Source organism: Pongo pygmaeus, chromosome 7 (genome assembly GCF_028885625.2).
Source record: "Pongo pygmaeus isolate AG05252 chromosome 7, NHGRI_mPonPyg2-v2.0_pri, whole genome shotgun sequence".
Lineage (NCBI taxonomy): Eukaryota > Metazoa > Chordata > Mammalia > Primates > Hominidae > Pongo > Pongo pygmaeus.
Window position 1 is genome coordinate 33,946,426 of NC_072380.2, and position 24,731 is coordinate 33,971,156.

At 41.4% G+C, this 24,731-nt stretch overlaps 1 long non-coding RNA gene across 1 annotated transcript in view; it reads left to right on the forward strand.

The window, feature by feature from the left end:
* The window catches only part of LOC129042894 (uncharacterized), a 95,665-nt gene that overhangs the window by 15,437 nt on the left and 55,497 nt on the right, over window positions 1-24,731 (forward strand). The window lies entirely within an intron of this gene.

The following is a 24,731-nucleotide window of genomic DNA, read 5'->3' on the forward strand; positions in this document are numbered from 1 at the left end:
TTCTTAGCAAGAAATTCCACCAATACAAATGAGTATCCATGGAGAGGAATTCCATTTTAGAAAGATCCTTAGAAAGGCAGGAACCATGCATGCCTAAATTGCTTTGTGTGCATGATAAATCCCAATGGTTGATAAAGGTATCCTCCCGTTAAGATTAAATCTTGCCACCAACATATTGGAGTGGTTAAAAACTGCTCTACGAGATAATTGTGCATGACCAACCTTTTTCCTTCTCCCAAGAGATCCTTTGAAATGCAGATAACAATCTCAGCATGCTTATTATCTGGCACCATTTTTAATGTCCTTCAACTTCTAAAGGGTTATTACAAATTCTATGTTTGATCAAATGGTTTACATTATGGCCTTGTTTTTCAAAGATGGGAGGAGGTATATTGGAATTCTTAAAATTGCCTGTTGATCAGACAGGCATTTACTTTATGAACTAGAAGGCATCTCTGTTGTTGGGAGAAATCATTTTATTTCTAAAGGTGGGAGGCAATATGATAGAGTGGGAAGAAAAATGGGTTTCAAGTCAGAGACATGGGTTTTCATTCCAGGTCTTCTGCAAGTTTGCTTAACTTTGATATCAATTCTTTTAACCAGGGCATATGCCATAAAAGGTTGGGCCAGGTGGGGTGAGGAGAAGGCTACCAAATGTGATCAAAATGGTAGAGCACTGGCTGGGCATGGTGTGTAGCTCACGCCTGTAATCCCAGCACTTTGGGAGGATGAGCTGGGTGGGTCATCTGAGGTCAGGAGTTCCAGACCAGACTGGCCGACATGGTGAAACCCCATCTCTACTAAAATACAAAAAAATTAGCGGGGCATGGTGGCGGGCACCTGTAATCCCAGCTACTCGGGAGGCTGAGGCAGGAGAATTGTTTGAACCCGGCAGGCGGAGGTTGGTTGCGGTGAGCCCAGATCATACCACTGCACTCCAGCCTGGGCAACAAGAGAGCAAGACTCTGTCTCAAGAAAAAAAAAAAAAAAAAAAAAGTGGAGCACTTTCCTGGCCCACAAAGGTCTTTCTGTGTTAGTCTGGCAGGGGAGGTCCTATCATATGCTCAGCGAATATTATGAGGAATGATTTTATCTGATGCCTTTCAAATACACTTCTCTTTATATTCTGTTAAAACTTTTGATTAATACTGAGGGGTAAAGAGTTCAATATTTTTAAACTCCTTAATGATTATCATCACAGTTTTGCAGGGTGAATACCTGTAAATACCCCACTTTGGATGTGACAGAAAAAAGCTGAGAAGGCCCCCAGAGAGGTCAGTTTCTCAAATAGCAGGTGTCTACGTCTGTGTGAAGGCAAGGTGAGGGGGTGCTACCAGGCTGGCCCTCAATTCCCTTCAGGAAATTATTTTAAATCTGCTTTAGTTCACAAAGCAATGAGCGCTTATATTCGAGAAACTGAAATCATACTCTCTTTACTAAATACAGGTTTTTCTTTCTGTATTTTTTATAACAAGATCAGCACACAGCCAGCACAATAAAGAAGTCACAAATAAACAAGTTTAAAGAGTATAGAAAACTATAAATTCTCTCTAGGATCTCTACAAAAAGTTAAATATCTGCCGCTTGGAAATAAAGGACAACAGGGCTAACAAGATTGCTAGGAAGAACGATACACAGTTGTTCAGAACTGTCACAGTCATGGGTGGGGAGAGCAACTGCTCAGCATCTGCAGTTAACTTTGTACTGAGATGAAAAGGTAGCAACATCTGAACGAATGTTACAGGTGGCTGAATTAATTACCTCCAAATCCCAACACCCCAAAACATCCGGTGCTGGGATTAGGGAATCAGAGCTAGTTTACTAGTGAATCCCAAACCTCAGACCTGATTTGGATTCAAATTGGAACTGTTGCAGATTGGTTAAGATGGGAAAAGGATTAGGGAAATGTGGGGGATGGATATGTTCTTTCTCCTCTGGGAACAATGACTATCTCTTTTTTATTTCTTTTCTCTTTGTTCTCTTTCTCTTTGTCTCTTCCATTTGGCGGTCCCCTTTCTTCTTTTCTTCTTCCCTCAATTCATCTGTCTCCTTATTCCATGGGATGTCTGTTGCTCATCTTTCTATTTCTATTGGCCTCCTCTTCACCCATTGCTCTAGCTCAATTCTTTTTCTACTTCCCGCTTTCTTTGATTTATGGGGTTTCTATTGCTTAAAGGCACAAATGTACTGCTTGATAAGTTTCTTTCCATTCCAGACACATTGGATTTAACTAAACAATACTGCCAAGACAAAGGTGAGAATATTAAAGGTGAAAATTAACAGCCACTAAAGAAGAATGTCAAACTCATCGTAGAAGACACAATTTTCTTTAAAAGAATTTCTTTTGCCTTCATTTCCTGGTGATGAGGGAGAGAATGTTCAAAGGCCACATTAATGTAGCACAGATGAACCCACTACTGGCTGAGCACATCTCAGTGGCTGGTGGGGCTTTATTTTCGTGAGGACTAAACACCCCAACATCAAATCGAGAATCACTGGGAATCCTCAACTTCCACGGCAATGTTTCTTATGGGGAAAGATGAGATTTAAGGGGAGAGGAAATCAGGTGAATCTATTATATGTAGAGTTTTAGAATTAGGGATGAGATGGGGTTAAAGAGAAAAAACATTTTGGATACAGCAGAGTATGGTGTTATTCCCAATTTATCTTTAGCCTGAGCCTTCCTGGGTACAGGTGTTAGATTAATAAATGATGGCATTTATAATGAACTGGATTTTGGAGTCAGACAGACCTAGGTTTGAATTTTCATTTGGCCACTTATAAGCTGTTTGACTTTGGGAATATTATTTAAATTTCCTAAGCTTTGGTCTACTTACCTAAAAAGGGGAGATGATAAAACCTCAATGGATTGCAGAGAATACTAATGAGAGAATACACGTGAAGTGCCAGGAACACAGTATGTGTTCAGTAAATCATAGTGACTGTTATTACTGTTTCATGGAAAAAAGGCCTGTGTAAATGTTTTGATCACACTTAAAATACCTTGCCCCTGAAATAGTCACCCGAGCCAGCAAATTGTTTTATAAAGAATGTTTTATATATATACAGCCAGGCATGGTGGCTTACACCTGTAATCCCAGCACTTTGGGAGGCTGAGACGGGTGGATCACTTGAGGTCAGGAGTTTGAGACCAGACTGGCCAACATGGTGAAATCCCGTTTCTACTAAAAATACAAAAATTAGCTGGGCATTGTGGCAGGCACCTGTAATTCCAGCTACTCAGGGAGGCTGAGGTGAGAGGATTGCTTGAACTCAGGAGGTGGAGGTTTCAGTGAGCCAAGATTGTGCCACTGCACTCCAGTCTGGGAGAAGAGAAAGAATCCATCTCAAAAAAAAAATGTTTTATATAAATACAAATGAGGAACTATCTGGCAGAGTTTAATATTTTAATGGAGCAGCTTAGAATGATGTCTTAGACCAGGGGTCAATACATTTTTCCTGAAAAGAGTCAGATACATATTTTTGGCCTTGTGGGCCATACAGTCTCCATTGCTCCTACTCAAATCTGCTATTGCGTCATGGAAGCCCTTATAGACAGTATGTAAATGAATGAGTGTGGCTGTGTTCCAACAAAACTTTATTTATGGCTGCTAAAATTAGGATTCTGCATACTTTTCCTGTATCACAAAATATTTTTCATTTGATTTTCTTTCCAACCATTTAAAAATGCAAACACCATTTTTAACAAGTGGGCAGTGTAAAAACTGGCAGTTGGCTGGATTTGACCTGTGGGCTGTAGTTTGATGACTCCTGTCTTACACCTTCAAGATCCTAAGACATCAGTTTGCTTCCTTTTTCAGGTCACAGAGAAGGACTCAGAAGCACAGAGGCATTCTGTGACATGGCTGGAGTTACCTCTTAGCTGAGTGGCAGAGCTGGGATTAGAACCTGGATCTTGTAGCAATTGGTCTAGTGACTTTTAGTCCTGATGTCTTTCTGCTGGCTTTAGTTTCTTCTTTGCCCTCAACCTTCCCTTAGTCTGGATACTTTTCATGTTGTTTGCTTCTCTTTGAATACGTTCTCAGTCTTTTTGTGTGTCGACTTCTGCAGAGACCCCACTGCTTAGCAAACAAGGAAAACTGAAATGCCTCAGGGACTAAGAAGTTAATAAGCCTCAAACAAGGCCAGATGGAGGGTAGGAGATGTGGCAAATTGGAGAGCACATGCCACATCTAACAGAGAAAGATTCTGTTCAGCTCAGACGACTGTGGCCATCAGGAGTGAGTCCAGGGATCCCAGGCCTCCTGACTTTTCTTTTTGAGATGGAGTCTTGCTCTGTCACCCAGGCTGGAGTGCAGTGGCACAATCTTGCCTCACTGCAACCTCTGCTTCCTGGGTTCAAGCGATTCTCCTGCCTCAGCCTCCCGAGTAGATGGGACTACAGCCGCCCACCGCCACACCTGCCTAATTTTTGTATTTTTAGTAGAGATGAGGTTTCACCATGTTGACCAGGCTGGTCTCGAACTCCTGACCTCAAGTGATCCACCTGCCTTGGCCTCCCAAAATGCTGGGATTATAGATGTGCGCTACTGTGCCCGGCCCCAGGCCTTTTTAAGGAGATACCAGAAATACAAATTTTTATGTGGAATTTTAAGATATTAGCACAATTTTTAAAAAGCCTGTGGTGACCAAAGAAAACACATCTAAGAACTACAGCCAGCCTGGGGGAGATCAGTTTGTGATCTTTATCTTAGCCTGTCATTTCTTCACGGCACACATAGATGTGATTTATAAATATTTTGAAAAGATTTTCTTGTTTCACTTAGAAATGTATTTGATGAATAAAATGTTTGCTCAAAAGGTGACAGCAATGACCACTGGTTTAGGACAAGTAGTTAGACTTTACCTTTTTACCTGGATGGTTTTGTATTTGAAAACAGCCTTGAGGGGCAACTCTGAAATTTTGGAGGGGGACTGAATAGAGATTTTTGAGTGCCTCTAGGATGGGCTATACATTCTCAAATTTTAAATATGTGGCTGTTTAATACCTCCTGGAACCTTGTATTGCTTTTTTTTGCTCCATCCAACAAAGAGCTAACAATCATGGCAGTTATTTTGTTTATTGAAAAGGGGTGTGTTTTCTTATTTCACTGATATCCAAAGCAATAGTTTTCTCCTAAGGTGCTGCCTCTCTAAGACAGTTTAGAACTGAAGGGTAGGAAACCGTAGCTATAATTGGTGACAGTGGGGAGGAGAGGAGGGTTCCAGTGACAGTGACAAAGTGTTTGGACAGAAACCAGCTAAATTAGAAGTTTCTAGGGTGGGACGCTTAGAATAAGCCAGACTAGTTTCATGAGAATGATCTGGAAGCATGTTGATTTCTGGACTTCATCTCAATGGATCTGGAGTTGGATATGGGATTATGCTTTTTTTTTTTTGACAAGGATTCACTCTGTTGCCGATGCAGTGGTGTGATCATAACTCACTGCAGCCTTGAATTCATGGAACTCCTGGGTTCAAGCCATCATTCTGCCTCAGCCTCCTGAGTAGCTGGGACCACAGGCATGTGCCAACATGCTAATTTTTTAATTTTGTAGAGATGGGGTCTCTTTATGTTGCTCAGGCTGGTCTCCAACTCTGGTGCTCAAGTAATCCTCCTGCTTTGGCCTCCCAAAGTGCTGGGATTATAGGTGTGAGCCATTGGGAAATATGCATTTTAACAATTTTATTTATTTTTTATTATTATAATTTTTTTGAGTCAGGGTTTTACTCTTTTACCCAGGCTGCAATGCAGTGGCACCATCTTGGCTCACTGCAACTTCCACCTCCCGGGCTCAAACCATCCTCCCACTTCAGCCTCCTGGGCAGCTAGACCTACAGGCGTGGGCCACCATGCCTGGCTAATTGTTGTATTTTTTGTAAGGACGGGGTTTCACCATGTTGGCCAGGCTCGTCTTGAACTCCTGAGCTCAAAGCAATCCATCTACCTCGGCCACCCAAAATGCTGGGATTACAGGGCTGAGCCACCACACTTGGCTGGGAATATGCAATTTTAAAAGCCACACAGATGCTTCTGAGGCTTGGTTCGGTTTGGGAAGCACTAGTCCACACCAGTTCTTAGCTCACAGTTTTATCAAGACTCTTTTAGAATTCCCAGGGAGACCCCCTTTAGGGAGTGTTGAGCCCCAGCTAGGGGACCCTATAAAGGGTGCTCTATATTGGCATGGAAGCAATAGAAACTGCGGAAATTTAAAATGAAAATACAAGCAAAACTATAGTTTGTATAGATGGGGCAAAATCTCTATGAAGGAAGACACCAATGCCAGAGGATTCTTGGCCATCAACATGCAAGAGATTAACCTGTGGCACAGTATATTTAAACATGCACCTTCTTTTACCCCATCAAAAATCTCTTAGTCATATTTTCTTGGGCAGATCTTGAGTATCTGTACTCAGGTTAGGATTGGTAACCACTGTACTTATGTATTTCTGGGGTTCTGTAAGGAGTAATTTTTTGTTTGTTTGTTTGTTTGTTTGAGACAGGATCTCACTCTGTCAGCCAGGCTGGTGTGCAGTGGCATGATCTCGGCTCACTGCAACCTCGAACTCCTGCGCTCAAACTATCTTCCCACCTCAGCCTTCCTTGTAGCTGGGACTACAGGCACACACCACCAATCCCAGCTAATATATTTTGTATTTTTTGTGGAGATAGGGTTTCACCATGTCGCGCTGGCTGGTCTTGAACTCCTGGACTCAAGCAATCCACCTACCTCGGCCTGTCAAAGTGCTGGGATTATATAAATGAGCCACTGTGCTTGGACGGGAGAAATTCTTAAACTTTTTCCATTTCAGGTATACTTTGAGCACTGTCATATTTCTTACCCAGCCTTTCTGTTTTCATTGACCACTTTTCTTTAAAATTAAAATTAAAAAAAAAATATTTTAAATAAATGTAATGCTTACTTCCCATAGTGTAGAAACCACTGCTTCTACTTGATAGGGAGTATGGTAAATGTGCCCCAAACATAGATGTGATCAACTTTTTCCCTCCCAGCAGCATACGTTGCTTCTCACATTGAGAGGTGAAGTGTATTTCCCCTCTCCTTGAACCTGGGCTGGTTTGAAATGGGCTTTGACCCATAGCATGCTGTGGAGTGATGTGGTGCCAGGTCTGGCACCTCCCAACTCTGTCTGCTTGGAAACCAGCCACTATATGCAATGTCTAGCTGTGTTGAGACCATCGGCCTGTGACCATAATGCCACCACATGGAGAGGTCATATAGAGGAAGAGAGACATCCAATGGTAGGGGGAAATTTTGTCTTGAACTGTCTTATTATTAAGGATATTTTTATTCAAGGATGTTTGTATAGCAAACATCCTTGGAAGACAGAGATAGGGTCTCCTTCCTGGGCAGAGGGCAGATTCGTTTCCTGATCGGGGCAATAAAGAGAAAGTCTCCTCCTGGGAGGAAGGTTGGGCATCTTTGCTAGAAGCTCCCTTACAGGTTTGGGAGCATCCTAAGCTCAGAGCTCCTCAGCAGTGGGACAATCCCACTGTGTGAGCAGCATCTGCTGGAGCCACTCTGTTGCTCTCATGAGACATAAGTGGGTGGGAGGTGGGGAGGAGGGGCAAGGAGAACTCATGCAAACATACAGCTCATGCTGACTCCTGTACCATGAATAATAAAAATAATAAATAAAAAATAAATAAAGTTCTTTGTCCCTCACATAGGACTTCTCCCAGCATCCATGAATGTGACAGACTAATTTGTTAACTTGTAAGTAGGGTATTATCTCAGATCCTTCACAGTTCTTGACGTCTGGTCAGCTCCTAGCTGCTGACACTAGCCTAAGGGAGACAGCAGATACATGAGTGATGCAGCAATCTTGGCATTTCAGCCCTAGCAGATACTGCATGAACCAGAACTGCCCAGCTAAGCCCAGTCCAGATTTCAAAATAATGAGAAATAATAACTTGTTTTAAGCTGTTTGATAATCGTCTATCTAGTAAATCACTGAAATGGGGAGCAGAGCTGTTTTCTTCTCCTTCCAAGGGAAGCCCAAATAGCTCCCATAGTCCTTTCTGTTCATTACTCATAAATTCCTACATACCTGGCATCGTACATTAACATCCAAATAGATCTGCCTGTATCCTAAATATAAAGATTTCAAAATTAAGCATTCAGGCTTCACAACTGCCAATGGCCTCCATTGCTGGCAGGACAACATTTAAGGTCCTCTCTGTCTGCCTCCATCCCCTCTACCTGATGTTATTATTCATAACTACTTCCCCATCAGAGGTTTTTGTTTGATCCTACCTTGTGCATGTTATTTTCTTTCTTGATTTGAAACCTTAACTACTACTGTTACTTTGGACTGGAATGCCCTCCGTCTGTCACTACTAAATGACACCCACTCTTCCAGCTCACACCCTTTTCAGTACATTTTCTGCATCTCTGTGGTGGTTATTATTAATATTGGATGGATTATTAATCACACAATGATTTGTATTATATTCTAAATTAAAACTAGCTTTTAAAAATATACAAAAGCAAATGTATTCATTGTAAAACAAATTCAGAACTACAGCTCTTCAAATTAAAAAGAAAAAACTTTTTCTGTCTCCCGTATCTAACCGGTGATCTCTTGCCATTCTATTTTCTAACCTTTTCATATGCACATAAGCACATATGCACATAAATTCACAGGTGATCATTTTATTATTATATATGTACAAGTGAATGAAAAAGCATAAATACTTTTAAGACGTATGCAATTTATTTTAATTTTATGTGAAGTTACTGTATTACAGGTGTCATTGACAACATTCTCAATGCTCAAATTACCTAACAAGAATGGATGTGGGTGATATCACTAAGTCTGAAGAACAGAAAATGGCTTTAACCAAAATAATTTCTTCACATCTGATGCACTGTGACTAAAAATTAAATAATGGCAATATAGTGAATCTTTTGGGTCAAAGGTTATGCACATTTGGAAGGCTTTTGACAAATATTGTTAAATTGCATTTTTTTAAAAAACTTTTATTTTAGGTTCAGGGGTACATTTGCAGGTTTGTTATGTGGATAAACTGCGTATCACAGGGGTTTGGTGTACAGATTGTTTTATCACCCAGGTAATAAGCATAGTATGCAATACATAGTTTTTCATCCTCTCTCTCCTCCCATCCTCCACCCTCAATTAGATGCTGGTATCTGTTGTTCCCTTCTTTGTGTCCACGTGTTCTCAATGTTTAGCTCCCACTTGTAAGTGAGAACATGCAGCATTTGGTTTTCTGTTCTTGCATTTGTTTACATAAGAAAATGGCTTCCAGCTCCATCCGTTTTACTGCAAAGGACATGATCTCATTCTTTTTTTATGGCTGCATAGCATTCCATGATATGTATGTACCACATTTTCTTTATCCAGTCTACCATTGATGGGCATTTAGGTTGATTCCATGTCTTTGCTATTGGAATAGTGCTGCTATTTACATACATGTGCATGTGTTTTTTATATTCCTTTGGGTGTAAACTCAATAATGGGATTGCTGGGTCAAATGGTAATTCTGTTTTAAGTTCTTTGAGAAATCACCACACTGCTTTCCACAATGGTGGAACTAATTTACATTCCTGCCAGCAGTGTATAAATATTCCCTTTTCTCTGCAGCCTTGCAGCACCTGTTATTTAACTTTTTAATAATAGCCATTCTGACTGGTGTGAGATGGTATCTTATTACAGTTTTTTGATTTGCATTTCTCTGATGATTAGTGATATTGAGCATTTTTTCATATGCTTGTTAGCTGCATGTATGTTTTCTTTTGAAAAGTGTCTGTTCATGTCCTTTGCCTAGTTTTTAATGGAATTTTTTGTTTTTTGCTTGTTAATTTGTTTAAGTTTCTTATAGATTCTGGATTTCAGACCTTTGTCAGATGAAATTGCAAAATTTACACCTGTTTATTTTTGTTTCTGCAGTGTAAGAGAGGGTGCATTTTCCCCCACCCTGCCCAGATTGGATATGTTTCATTTTTGGCAACTCCAAAACTCCTTTATACCACTTCTTAGTTATTATCCTAGTGCTTTATGGTGGACAAAAGGCCTTCACAAACATCATTGTCTTTGAGCTACACAACAGTACCAAGCGTAGAAATGGCAGACACTTTTCTTCTCACCTTACAAAAGAGCAAATCAAAACTCAGAGAAATCAAATAGCTCACAGAGCTTGTGTGGTTAGTAAGAGAGACCAGATAAGAACTCAGGTCTTCTGTGTCTTTGCCAGCATTCTTGGGCTCTCCTTCGAACATTTCCCTTGGAGAGAGAACTGTGTGGGAGCCAGGGAATTCCTGTTATGAGAGAAGATGTGGAGCTGAGGATCTCAGCCTGGCTTAGTAGGTAGCTGCTGGCCTTTCTGATGGGAACACAGCTTATGTTCTAGGGAACTTCCTTATCTGGAATGCCCATGAGCCCACTAATTTTTCTCTGGCTTGTAAAATCAACAGATTTTGATTTGCTCCTCTTAATGAAGAGTAATATTAAGGACACTTTGAGGAAAATGAGAAAGATCAGTCAGTTTCTTTGTTAATCACAGTGGATGCTACCTCAAGGTTGCAGGGGAACCTTGAGGTACAACTGAGAGGGCACAACTGAGAGCAAGAGAGGCTTGGTGTTGTGTGCAGGTCAGCCACTGCCTACTGTCCCCTAAGCTGCCAGCCAGCCTCAGCAGAGTGATGGTGAGGGCCCTGCCCCTCTGGCATGCCAGCAAACCTTGCTAATGTGATGGAAATTATAATTATTCCCAGTTCTGAATATTTTACTTCTTCTGGACTGCAGGGGTATTAAAGTTGATTAAACACATATGCTTCTGATAGATAGCTTCTACAGTCACATATGGAGTGATCTGTCTTTTTTGTCCTCAGGAAGAGAGGGAGTCAAGACCACAAAGGAGGCAAGGGCTGAGGTGGGGTTAAAAAATAGGAAATGAGTGAGTCCAAATTCCTTGTTACAGTCAAGACAAGGGCGAAAACCCAAAGACTTAAAAAAAAATCCCTCACATTTCTATACAGAAAAAAAGCTAAAGATGCTTATTAATGTTAAAATTCAATTTTAATAATTGCAATATCCTCCTTTCAAAAATATGTATTTGACAAAGATGAATATGTTATGCTCATTAGTCTAAGATTTGCCATTTTGGTACAAATAGATGTATATATGTCATGAATTATGGGTTGGAAAAACTAGTACATTTTACAGTGTGAGAGAAATGACTCACATGTCCTCAGGATTCAATTATTTTTTAAGAATTTATTTATTAAAATGGCTGTACCATTCCGCAACGTTTCTCAAAGCCAGTAAGTGATATTTGTCTCATTTGGAATTATATGTTTAATTATTCACAACTTGACTTTCCACACCATTGGCAAGAAGAAATGTTAAGAGGCTATTATAAACTTTGCTTTGGAATAGTTGATGCTGGATCTTGAAAAAAGAGCTTTTTAATAATCCACTTCTTACTCCTCAGTCTCAACAAATCTCTTCCAGCATTGAAGCAGAGAGCAGCACTAGCCTATAGCTTCCCTGACATACATGGGAATGGAGGCTGCAAGTGCAGGCTGATGGGATATGCATTTGGGTAATAGTTGGCCTGATTATTCTCTGGGACTATAGAGTTATTTTATTAGCTACATGGTGCTATGTGCAGAATAAGGAAAGTCCCTTTCCTCTCTATGTATTAGAAGATATATATTTCATCTGTGAGAAGGGAATTCACATAACTGGGTACACAAAATGTTTTTTTAATCTTTAAGATCTTTTAAATATTACATTTTTAAATATTTTAACTTTAAAAAATGCCAATTTTTGCCAATATCAACACTCCTATTTTTTAGCCCTTGAAAAACTATTTTTGGCAGGGCATGATGGCTCACGCTTGTAATCCCAGCACTTTAGGAGGTCGAGGTGGGCAGATCACTAGGTCAGGAGTTCGAGACCAGCCTGACCAACATGGTGAAATCCCGTCTCTACTAAAAATACAAAAATTAACTGGGCATGGTGGTGCGTGCCTGTAATCCCAGCTACTCAGGGGGCTGAGGCAGGAGAATTGCTTGAACTGGGAGGCGGAGGTTGCAGTGAGCCGAGATCCTGCCACTGCACTCCAGCCTGGGTGACAGAGTGAGACTCCCTCTCAAAAAAAAAAGAAAAGAAAAAAAGAAAAACTATTTTTGTTGTTTTGTTCTAATTCAGAAAAGGAAAGAAGTTAAGATTACCCCAATTCTATCATTCAGAAATAACCAATGTTAACGAAATGGGAAAAGTTCCCTTGTCCCTCTCGCGGGTCATGTGATGGGAGTGTGGCTTGTTTCTTCAGTGTCCTGCTGCTCAAACCTCTAGGGGAGCATACAGACAGGCAGGCTGTGGGCCTCTGACCCCACGGCAGTGTCTAGGGGTGGATGCCTATAGCTGAAGCCTCAGTGGGCATGTTTAACGGGGTGCTCTTTTAGTTTAGCCATCCATAGGCAGCTTCTGTTAGTCAGCTCAATCAGACCCCTGCCTTATCGCAAGGACAGAGGACTTTCTGTATCCCGGGGTTCTTGCCTTGGTGTACTGGAAGAATCAGATCACACATGGGCTTGGAGAATGAGTGCAAGATTTTATTGAGTGGAAGTAGCTCTCAGCAGATGGGGGAGCCAGAAGGGAGATGGTTTTCCCTTGGAGTCGGGCTGCTCAGCTCGTGTGTTCCTCCGGTGATGTGCTCCTCTAGATGTCCAGCCACTTGGGTGTCTGCCTGCTAGGGTCTCAGGTTTTTATAGGCACAGGATGGGGGTGTGGCAGGCCAGGGTGGTCTTGGGAAATGCAACATTTGGGCAGAAAAAACAAAAATGCCTGTCCTCACTGAAGTCTGTGGGCACAGGCCCTGGAGGTGGAGCCCTTCCATATCATTAAAGGGACTATGCCATTTCCTTCCCAGCACTTCCCTTTCCCCCTTCTGCATCACTTAAAGGGATCATGCCCTTCTGTATCACTAATATTTGAATGTATTTACTTCTTCTCAGCCATAACTTTTGGACAGAGTTGCAATCATAGGAATTTATTCTAATTTTTTAAGATAGGCATTTTGCCATATCATAAAATGATTTTCAAATTTAATTTTAATAGTTTCACACACAAATTCGTTTTAAAAATAATATTCATTTGATTGATTATAAAAGTAGCAAATATTTTTATGAGAAAATTTGAAAGATGTAAACAAACATCAGAACATAAGAGCCCATCAAGTGATAAACAATTGCTAATATTTTTGGTATATTTCTCTTTCTCTCTTTCTCTGCTTTCGATCTCTCCCTCAATCTTCATCTCTCTCTCCCTCTATACACCCATACATTTTACATATACAAAGAAATACACACAATAACGACCTGTATGTATGGATGTGCTAAAATTTGATGTTTGGATTGAATGCTTTTTAACTTTTTAGAAACTTACCTTGACATTTCTATGTTGGCTTTAAAAATCTTTGAAAACCTTAATTTCATGGCTGCATAATATTTCATTGAATGGATGTACTATAATTTACTTACTTAATGGCATTGCTATTTAGGCTGGTTGCAACTTTTTATTATTGCATATATTGAAGCAAACTGCATTCATATGTAAAAATCTGTGAGCCTGTTATTCCTACCTTACCAAGGGCGGTTTCTTAGCAGGGGTATAGTAGGGCAAAGGACAGCTTCCTGAGGCCCCTGGCATGCACGGCACCTGACTTCGCAGGAAGCTTTTCTTGTCTTACATATCTTCCTAGAGGACATGAGAGGGCTTGTTGCACTGCTAAGCCCCATGATCTCTCCTCTGCACCTCAAGACTGCTCATCCAGGGAGCAGTGCAAAGATCAGCCTTTATTCCCATTTTTAATAGATGAAGAAACAACGGTTCACGGGACCTCTTCAGACCCACCTATACAAACAAGGCATTAAGAAGCATAGTTAACAGAAGGGACAACTTTAAATATTCTCACCACAAAGAACTGATTAAGGTTTGAGGTGATGTAATTACCCTGATTTGATCATTATACAATGTCTAGAAGTATAGGATCACATTCTAGTCCATAAATAAGAACAATGACTATGTGTCAATTAAAAGGGAAAGAAAACTTAAAAGAAGAGTAGCTAAGTGTCCTGAATCTTAGCTCAGTGCTAGATCTTTAAAACAAAGTCACCCAAAATAAATACAGTTTGTGATGCCAAGAGGCAGTGAAACTGATGAAAAGCAACAAAAGATATACAAATTGGCCAGGCACAGTGGCTCATGTCTGTAATCTCAGCACTTCGGGAGGCTGAGCGGGGTGGACCACCTGAGGCCAGCCTGACCAAAATGGTGAAACCCCCGTCTCTACTAAAAATACAAAAAATTAGCCAGGTGTAGTGGTGGGCACCTGTAATCCCAGCTACTTGGGAAGCTGAGGCAGGAGAATCCCTTGAACCTGGGAGGCAGACATTGCAGTGAGCCGAGGTCGTGCCATTGCACTCCAGCCTGGGCAACAAGAGTGCAACTCTGTCTCAAAAAAAAAAAAAAAACACACACACAAAAAACAAAAAACGAAGATATACAAATCAACAGGTCTTCTGGCACTTTTGCCAGCCAGTTGGAGACTCAAAAGGGAGGAACAAAAATAGCTGTTGCTGTAGAATGCAATTGCCTTGGTCTGTTTAGGGAGAAAAGTGTGAGAGCTCTAATTTGTGGAAGTCACAAACTGAAGTGCTTTGAAATGTACTTAGAAATAAAAGAAAGTGCTGAGATAGCTTTGTTCCCCAATAAACACAATACGCATTTGGGATAGTTATAGTTTTTAATCACATGTTTAGGGAATCCATGTGGTTATTCTCTTGGTGGTGGTTGTTTTTTTCTTTCTTTTTTTTTTGAAAGAGCTAGACAAAAGTTCCTTAGATGAATGCTCCTGACCTAGATGAAACTAACAAAAGCAAAACTCAAGCTGTTAACTCTTTGATGGCTCATTGTATTTGAAAGGAAGTCTTATAATCTCTATAACTGGACGCTCATCACTAAGTTTAGCACAGACACTGGTGTATTCTCTTCTGCAGCTGTGTTCTGATCCTGCTGTTCACATCTGGATCAATTTCCTGAGTCCTGGCAGTCTGAGCTGGTGTTTGACTGAGGGATATTTACTCCCACACAGCTGTTAAGCAGTAGGAGCAGAAAATCAGCTCGGATACAATTAATACCGTGCTGTAATAAGGAGACATCACCAAGGGAAACAGTTGCTGGATTGATTATGATGATGCCAAGGAGGGTAACTATAATGATAATGGTGATTAATATAGCCATTACTGGGGACAGACTCATATAGCAGCACATTTTTATCCTGTCTTTGTTTATGCTATTGCAATCTTTCATGCTCCAGTTACCCATATAGATCAGGTTTACACAATTGCAGATAAACTTTATTTTGCTCTGAATCCTCTATATAATGAATAATAACACCTTTGATACAGTTCAGGTAAAGTTGGGGTGACACCCAAATGCCAGTCTGTTTTTTTTTTTCCTATTAGAGATGACCTCTTCTGAAATTGCCGGAGTTCTCATAAACCAAATCACTTAGCAGGAATGCTCAGACTGTTGAAATTGAGCTGGAGAGGGACTGACAAGGCTCTGAATGTCCAGTGGTCCTCCTTGTCTTGGGACAGCACTATTAGAACTCATTAACTGACCACTGTATTTCCATTGCCTATGTGAATTTCTCCATGAGGCTCCTGTTGCATTGCAGAGGACAGTTCTCCTGGGCGTGGGCCGGTTTGGAGTTGTAGACCCTTTAGCCACCTTGAGTTCTACACACCTTTGTCCCCCAGGCAATGTGACCACCCAAAATGTATCTGCACTTTTCCAGATTGCTTTTACCTTGTAGAAATCCATTGCCTTAGGCAGTGGATGCACCCGATTTTGTTAAGCTTAATTGACTTTCAAGGATGGAAGAGTAGTTGAGACCTGTGAATTCAACTCTCCTTATATCACAGATGAAATGCAGGGGTTTATGACTTTCCTTTAAAACTGATGCCTAAAATTCCACCACTGGAGACAAAGTTATGCAGGGGAACATAAAAACACCCACTCTGGCATCTTATTACCTGGGATCAAATCCTGATTTTGCCACTGGTTAGCTGGATGACTGTGGACAAATGACTGAACCTTACGTGCTGTCATGGTTACAATGGGAACAAAATAGTACCTACCTTCTGGGATTGTTTTGATGATTAGTAAAGTGACACATGAAAGGGACTGACACAAGATGACCTCTCCATACACCTCAGCTTTGTGTGTGTGTGTGTGTTTGTGTGTGCACATACATGCAGTCAACATTTACTAAGAGCTGGACTTGAGTTATGTAGTGAAGATGACAGCCAGGGCTTGCCAGCTTTTGTGAGTTAGAGCTGTGACCCTGGGGAGTTCCTGGCTGGGAGAGAACAGCAGGGAGACAGAACTGTGAGTTCTAAGGATGCCTCCAATGTTAGCTAGATTATCATGCTCACTGTTGCTGACTTGGAGGAGTCTCTTTTAGATTGCATATGCCCCGAAAGGAGACTCACATCTTGCTAATGTTTTCCCTGAGTAGCATAGCTAGTTAGAATTAGTAGTTTTGTGTTTCGGAAATCTCCTAGGCTAGTGGTTCTCAAACTGGCCTGTGAAGAGACTCTTAGAAACACAGATCTCTCGTACCCATCCTCTCAGATGCCAGCGGTCTAGGTGAGTCCAACATTCTGTGTTTGAAAGCAACTTCCCCAGGTGATTCTGCAGTAGGTGGTTAGAAGTCCAGTCTGATAAATGTTGACCAAGAAAAAGTTTTCACTTTTAAAGATGAGAGGGCATGAGGCCTGCTGCCACTGAGCATCTTGGTGGCAGTGTGGGAGTGGAAGCTGGCTAGCCTGATACGTGCTTACAGAGCTCCCTCCAACAGCATGAATTAGGGTAAAGGAGGCCTCAGGAAAGCAAATGTCCCTGAACTCAGCATCATGAATCATGACTTCTTCTTCCTTGTTTATTTATTTATTTATTTTTTTGAAACAGGGTCTTGTTCTCTTGCCTAGGTTGGAGTGCAGTGGTGCTATAATAGCCTGCTATAACCTGGAACTCCTGGGCTCAAGCAATCCTCCCACTGCAGCCTCCTGAGTAGCTAAGACTACAGGCCTGTGCCACCTGTGCCCTGGCTAATTTTTAAATTTTTATTTTGTAGAGATGGAGGTCTTGCTATGTTGCCCAGGCTGGTCTCCTACTCCTGGCATTATGCAGTCCTCCTGCCTTGGCCTCTCAAAGTGCTGGGATTACAGCTGCGAGCCACAGCTCCCAGCCTTGACTTCTTTATTTCTCTAGTTCTCTACCCTCATGATCTTTTAGCATTTTTGTTTAAGCTTCAAACTATCTAATTTGACCATCAGAGGTAAATCCTGGAGGATCATTTTGTGAGCTGATTTTTAAAAGGATCTTGAGACATTTGCTTTAATGGATGGTGGCATTTCTGCCCACCTAGAGAGAATCAGAGAAGGCTGGAAGGAGAGAGGATGAGAAGACCTTGGGTACCGTGCTGTCCTGCTGCAGGAACTGTGGAGCCCCTCCCTTTGCCACCTACCGGTCTCCTGTTCTGGGTACGGGGGTGTCTTCAGGGCAACCAGAGGAAGGCTCTGGCTCTCAGGATCGTGTATGTCATCACGGCACCAGATGTGCTTTTATATTATTTTTAAATGAACTTAACAGCAAGAAGATAGACCTCACTCCCTAACCACCTGCCAGCAAACCCACTCTGAGACTGCTTGCACCTGTCAGTCACTATTCGCAGGCTGGGCAACTTCTTGTCTCTTGGCATTCTCTGCAGAAACAGCCTGATTCCAGCCTCCCTCTTCAATAAAATAAGTTAATGCTAGTAACATTATCTCCCATTTCTTATACTATGTCAGACACGATGCCCAAAGCCCTTATATGTCATTTCCCATTTAATCCAATTGAAAACTCTATAAGCATTGCTGTTACCATTTTAGGAATGTAATACTGAGGCTTAGTGATGATAAAAAACACTTGTCCAAGGTTGCACTGCTTCAGAGCCTAAGTTAAGAAGACTCCTTGACTCCCAAGCCCATATTCTTTTTTTTTTTAACTTTAATTTTAAGTTCAGGGGTACATGTGCAGGTTTGTTACATAGGTAAACATATGTTATGGGAGTTCGTTGTACAGATTATTTTATCATCCAAGTATTAAGCCTAGTACCTATTAGTAATTTTTTCCAGGCCCATATTCACGACCAGTATGTTCTAGTGCCTCTTGTAAAAACTTAGTCTGCCCTTTGAAAGCTGAACTGTCCACCCCTAGGGCCAAGGACACGCATGTCACATATGGGGTGGGAGACCGAAAAGATGGTTTTTAGTGTTGTGGTTCATGGCTATTCCTCCTATTAGTGACATTTCTTACCCACTCAGAAACTGCAGCTGGTTTCAGGGGCCCTTTTGTTAGAAGTGGAGACAGTCAGGGAGAGAAAGAAACAGAGCTGGCCTTGTAGAGTAGTGGAGGATCTGGGAAGGTCGAGAGAAAGACATTTGTCTGGACCTAATTGACAAGAGGATGGAAATTCCCGTTTCCCAATGTATTTCACTTTACTTTAACCCTTAGATAAAAGGGCTCAGGGAGCACTGGAATGTGGGGAAAGAAGGAAGCTGGGGGGAGTAAGGTTTGAGCTTTGGAAAGATAGACATTTATTGGTGCTTAAACATGTCTTTTGGTGAAAACCAGCTCCCAAATACAGAGCAGGCCGCAGACACAAACCGTTCCCTCCAGTGCAGTGATTCATGCCTCCTGAGGTTCCATCCCACTGTTTTCTCACTCATCGGAGGTCCCTGTTTCTTGAAAGGTTGGATCTGGCTCTGCCCTGTGGTAAATGTCCATCATGCTGAACCATCTGTCTAGCTTCGGCATCAATTCACCTGGTGGGCGACTGCTTTCCAATCCTACGTTTTTCCTCTCACCAGTGCCAGTTCACCAGCCACCGTGCATTCCATGGTCCACTCGGTGAAGGGAGGAGAGGGAGGCGGATTCTAAAGTGGCTGAATAGCAAGACTCCCAGAGGGATCTGCTGCTCCTTCCTCCACCATAGCACTTACTAGTCCGAACTATTATACATTTACTTTTTTATTGTCTGTGTCCTCACTAGATTGTAAGCATAATAAGAACAGGGATTGTCAGCAAACAAAAACATGAAGTGGGGAAAGGACACTTTATTTAACAAATGGTGCTGCGGTAATTGGCAAGCCACATGTAGAAGAATGAAACTGGATCCTTATCTCTCATCTTATACAAAAATCAACTCAAGATGGATCAAGGACTTAAATCTAAGACCTGAAACCATAATAATTCTAGAAGATAACATCAGAAAAACTCTTCTGGACATTGGCTTAGGCAAAGACTTCATGATGAAGAACCCAAAAGCAAAAAAAAAAACAAAACAAAACAAAATAAAAAACAAAGATACAAAGATAAATAGATGGTACTTAATTAAGCTAAAAAGCTTCTGCACAGCAAAACAAATAATCAGCAGAGTGAACAGACAGCCCATAGAGTGGGACAAGATCTTCATAATCTGTACATCCAACAAAGTACTCATATCTAGAATATACAAGGAACTCAAACAAAATCAGCAAGAAAAAAACAAACAATCCCATCAAAAAGTGGAGTAAGGACATGAATAGACCATTCTCAAATGAAGATATACAAATGGCCAACAAACATATGAAAAGATGCTCAAGATCACTAATGATCAGGGAAATGCACATCAAAACCACAATGTGATATCACCTTACTCTTGCAAGAATGGCCATAATCGATAATAGATGTTGGCATGGATATGGTGAAAAGAGAACACTTTTACACTGCTGGTGGGATTGTAAACTAGTACAACCACTATGGAAAACAGTGTGGAGATTCCTTATAGAACTAAAAGTAGAACTACCATTTGATCCAGCAATCCCACTACTGGATATGTACCCAGAGGAAAAGAAGTCATTATACAAAAAAGATACTTGCACATGCATGTTTATTGCAGCACAATTCACAATAGCAAATCTATGGAACCAGCCCCAGCCCAAACGCTCATCGATTAACGAGTGGATAAAAAATTGTGATATATATATGTGTGTGTGTGTATATATGTATATATATGTGTGTGTGTATATATGTGTGTGTGTATATACACACACACATATATATGTATGTATATACACACACACATATATATGTATACCACACATATACATATATGTATATATATACACACATATATACATATATGTGTATATATATACACACACACATATATACATATATATACACACACACACATCATAGAATACTACTCAGCCATAAAAAGGAACAAAATAATGGCATTCACAACAACCTGGATGTAATTGGAGACCATTATTTTAAGTGAAGTAATTCAGGAATGGAAAACCAAACATCATATGTTCTCACTCATAAGTAGGAACTAAACTATGAGGATGCAAAGGCATAAGAATGATACAATAGACTTTGAAGACTTGGGGGAAAGAGTGGGAGGGGAGTGAGGGATAAAAGACTATACATAGGGTACAGTGTACACTGCTTGGGTGATGGGTGTACCAAAATCTCAGAAATCACCACTAAAGAACTTATTCATGTTACCAAACAGCACGTGTTTCCCAGAAACCTATTGAAATAAAATAAAATAAAAAAAACTGGGAAAAAAACAAGAACAGGGATTGTCTGTTTCTTTTATATCACCAGTATCTAGAATAGTGCATGGGACATAGTAGGTGCTCAATAATATGTGTTGAATAAATGAATGAATGCACGAGGTACCCTAACCAAATATTCTTTTTTATTTATTTTTATTTTTTATTTTTTTTTTGAGACAGAGTCTCGCTCTGTCACCCAGGCTGGAGTGCAGTGGCACGATCTGGGCTCACTGCAAGCTCCACCTCCCGGGTTCACGCCATTCTCTTGCCTCAGCCTCCCGAGTAGCTGGGACTACAGGTGCCCGCCACCACGCCCGGCTAATTTTTTTTTTGTATTTCTAGTAGAGACGGGGTTTCACCGTGTTAGCCAGGATGGTCTCGATCTCCTGACCTCGTGATCCGCCCGCCTCGGCCTCCCAAAGTGCTGGGATTACAGACGTGAGCCACCGTGCCCGGCCACCCAATATTCTCTTGAGGAGACTAGGTGTGACTAGATGATTTAGCGATTGCTAAACATCCCCACTGTTCTCCCCATATTAGCACTTATACATCTCACAATCCCTTTCTGATGGAAACTTGGAAAAATAAATGGCTGCAATTTCTTTCCCTCCCTGTATTTATATTCATGCCTTTACAATGAGACATTGTAGCTTCTTCTTCCTTCTCCTTCTTCTTCTTTATAAAGACAGAGTCTTGCTCTGTCACCCAGGCTGGAGTGCATTGGCACAGCCATAGCTCACTGCAGCATTTACCTCCTGGGCTCAAGTGATCCTCCCACCTCAGCCTTTCAAGTAGCTGGGACTACAGGTGTGTGCCACTGTGCCTGACTAATTTTTAAACTGTTGTTGAGATGGGGTCTTTCTATATTGCCTAGGTTGGTCTTAAACTCCTAGTCTCAAGGGATCCTCTTGTCGTGGCCTCCCAAAGTGCTGGGATTACAAGCTGGCCAACTTCTTCTTTTTTTTTTTAAATTAGTCTTTCTCAACTTTTGAGCTAGACTTGTGATTTGTTTTGCCTAATGGACACTAACAGACTCACAGACTTGAAAAGTGCTTGCATGTACAGTGAAATCCTAGGTCCTCATGCGACCAAGACATGCAAGCCTATAGCATAATAAGAGGCAAGTGGCTCAGTTCCTCTAGTGGCCCAGCTGGCAATGAACTAATACCCAGAAGCTGAGCCACTGTCTTCAGACACATATGTGAGGCCAGCTGAGATCAGCTGAGCCCATTCCAGAATTGCCCAAAGCAGAATCATGACCTAAATGGCTGTTGTTTTAAGCCACTAAGTTTAGAGTGGTTTCTTTCATGGAAAAAGCTAACTCATATACCTGTATATGTGAGAAAGGAAAGGCAGAGTTAAAGAGTGAGGAAAAAGGATTTTAGCTGGCTTTAGTGGATGTCGGTATAAGATTTCATAGTTCCAATAGCTAGGTCAAGCCCAAGGGGTAATGTTATCACTGCTGGGCCATAGAGCAGATGTACTTGGATTTAATGAGACTTTTTCAATGCAGAGAATGACAGTTAGTATTAATTCACATCATAGCCCTTTTCTTTTGGACATAGGGAGTCATGTTTGTGAAGCAGGTATGTCTTTATGGCTTCAGGACCTAACCATGGTGGTTCTTATCAGCAAGAGAATGATGCTGTTTTTTTCTAGTAAGTTAGGAATAAAGATTATAGAGGTCTATTTTTTTTAATAGAAATTAGTGTAGAGAATAAGGGGCATCAGCTATTGGCCACTATTTTCCCTGGAGTAAATCACATTGGGGATAGTAATTTCATCTCAAAGGAAAGGAGGAGCCAGGGAGAAGAGTCATTGAACATGAAAGGCTGGTGCAGCATTATGTTGTGGGAAAGGCGCTCCAGCAATGTAGGAAGCATAATCTCATCTCACTGCCATTTATTGACTTTGTGACCTGGAGTGAGGTTTTTCTTATCTAGAAAGTTTAGACTTTAATAAAAAAAATGTGACTATCTGGCTCTCTGCCAGAATCTCTGCTTGGGTGTTCTAGAGCTTGTCACTGGGCTGCAATGTGCCAGTTCAGAGAGTTCCACATGGGAGGTGTTGGAAAGAAGCGATTTGGAATCGAAGCTAGTCAAGGAGTGTGCCTGGGCTAGAGTGGGATCTATCTCTTGTTCATAGCCCAGTTTGTGTTCCTGGGAGAGAGGCAGGTATTTATGGCATCATGACGGGCCAGACTGTGGGAATCTGTTGATGATTAAGCGGTGTAATATGTTGAAAGCTGCAACATACCTTTGAAATACATGCTTGTTGGCCAGGCGTGGCGGCTCATGCCTATAATCCCAGCACTTTGGGAGGCTGAGACGAGTGGATCACTTGAGGTCAGGAGTTCAAGACCAGCCTGGCCAACATGGTGAAACCCCATCTCTACAAAAATACAAAAATTAGCCAGGCATGATGGCGGGTGCCTGTAATCCCAGCTACTCGGGAGGCTGAGATGGGAGAATCACTTGAATCCGGGAGGCGGACTTTGCAGTGAGCCAAGATTGCACCATTGCACTCCAGCCTGGGTGACAGAGTGAAACCCCATCTCAGAAAAAAAAAAAAAAAAAAAAAGAAATACATGCTTGTTGACATGCAACAGAATTGATGAAATTTCTATAACATATCCTTAATGCATAAGTTATCTGCATCATGTCGTGAGTGTCCTTACACAAAGTAAGAAAAGGTATTGCATTAGGTTCAAGAATGAAATATCAGAGCCAAGGTAATGGATGACCCAGCTGCACACTGATTGAGGAATAATCTGTGAAGAAAAACAACAGGATAGTGATTTGTGGAAATTCAGCTGCACTGCGAGATCACTGAGATGTAAGGATGTATCCACTCATTCAAGGCCTGAAGTGGTTTTCTGCCTTCACTCCTTATTTATCAGAGAGGTACCTATTTTTCTTAAAGGTTCTCAGTAATTCCAGCTGATTCTTCAGTAGATAGCAGAAAATGTATTCAGACTGTGGGAGAAACATTAATTTATTGATTCACTGACTATTTACTGAGTGTTTATGATAGGCTACGCACTGTTCTAGGCACTTGAAATGCATCAGGGAGGCTGGGCGTGGTGGCTCACACCTGTAATCCCAGCACTTTGGGAGGCCGAGGTGGGCGGATCACCTGAGGTCAGGAGTTCGAGACCAGCCTGGCCAACATAGTGAAACCCCGTCTCTACTAAAAATACAAAAATTAGCTGGGCGTGGTGGGTGCCTGTAGTCCCACCTACTTGGGAGGCTGAGGCAGAAGAATGGCTTGAACCCTGGAGGCGGAGGCTGTAGTGAGCTGAGATCGTGCCATTGCACTCCAGCCTGGGTAACAAAGCGAGACTCGGTCTTAGAAAAAAAAAAAAAAAGGAAAAGAAAAAAGAAATACATCAGGGAATAGAACTCACAAAGATTCTTATACTGTGTGGAGATTGACAGTAAGTCATAAACATAAAAAAGCAAGTAAATATAAAGTTTATTGGAAGGAGATGTGCTATGGAATTAAAAAAAGGTATAGTAGTGGTAAGGGTTACAGGTGTGCTGAGGGTCAGTTGCAGTACTGAGAAGGTAGTCAGAGTGGACCTCATGGGGAAGGTGAAATCTAAGCGAAGACTTAAAAGAGGGAATACTCAGGCACCACCACAGAGAGATAGCAAGCACTCCTGTTTATCTGTGTCCCTTCTCCCCAGGATCCAGTCAAATACCTTATATATAGCAGTGGCTTAATTAATCTTTCTTGATATGAATTAAATTGAAGATGACCACATATTTCTTCAGCATATGGCAAATGGCTTTTTCCAAGAAAAGGAGATAGATGTTTTTACTCTTGCTATATCTCTCTTTTCTTTCCTCCCTCCTTCACTACCCTCTCACTCTTCAATCCATTGTGATCTGGATTCTGTCTTGATCACTCCAGTGAAATGTCCATATTTTTGCTTTGGCCAAGCTATGGCTGTGAAGAAAATGCTAGAGTTGCTGTGATTTTTCTACTAGCAGCCAAGTGGGAGTGCTAGTGCCA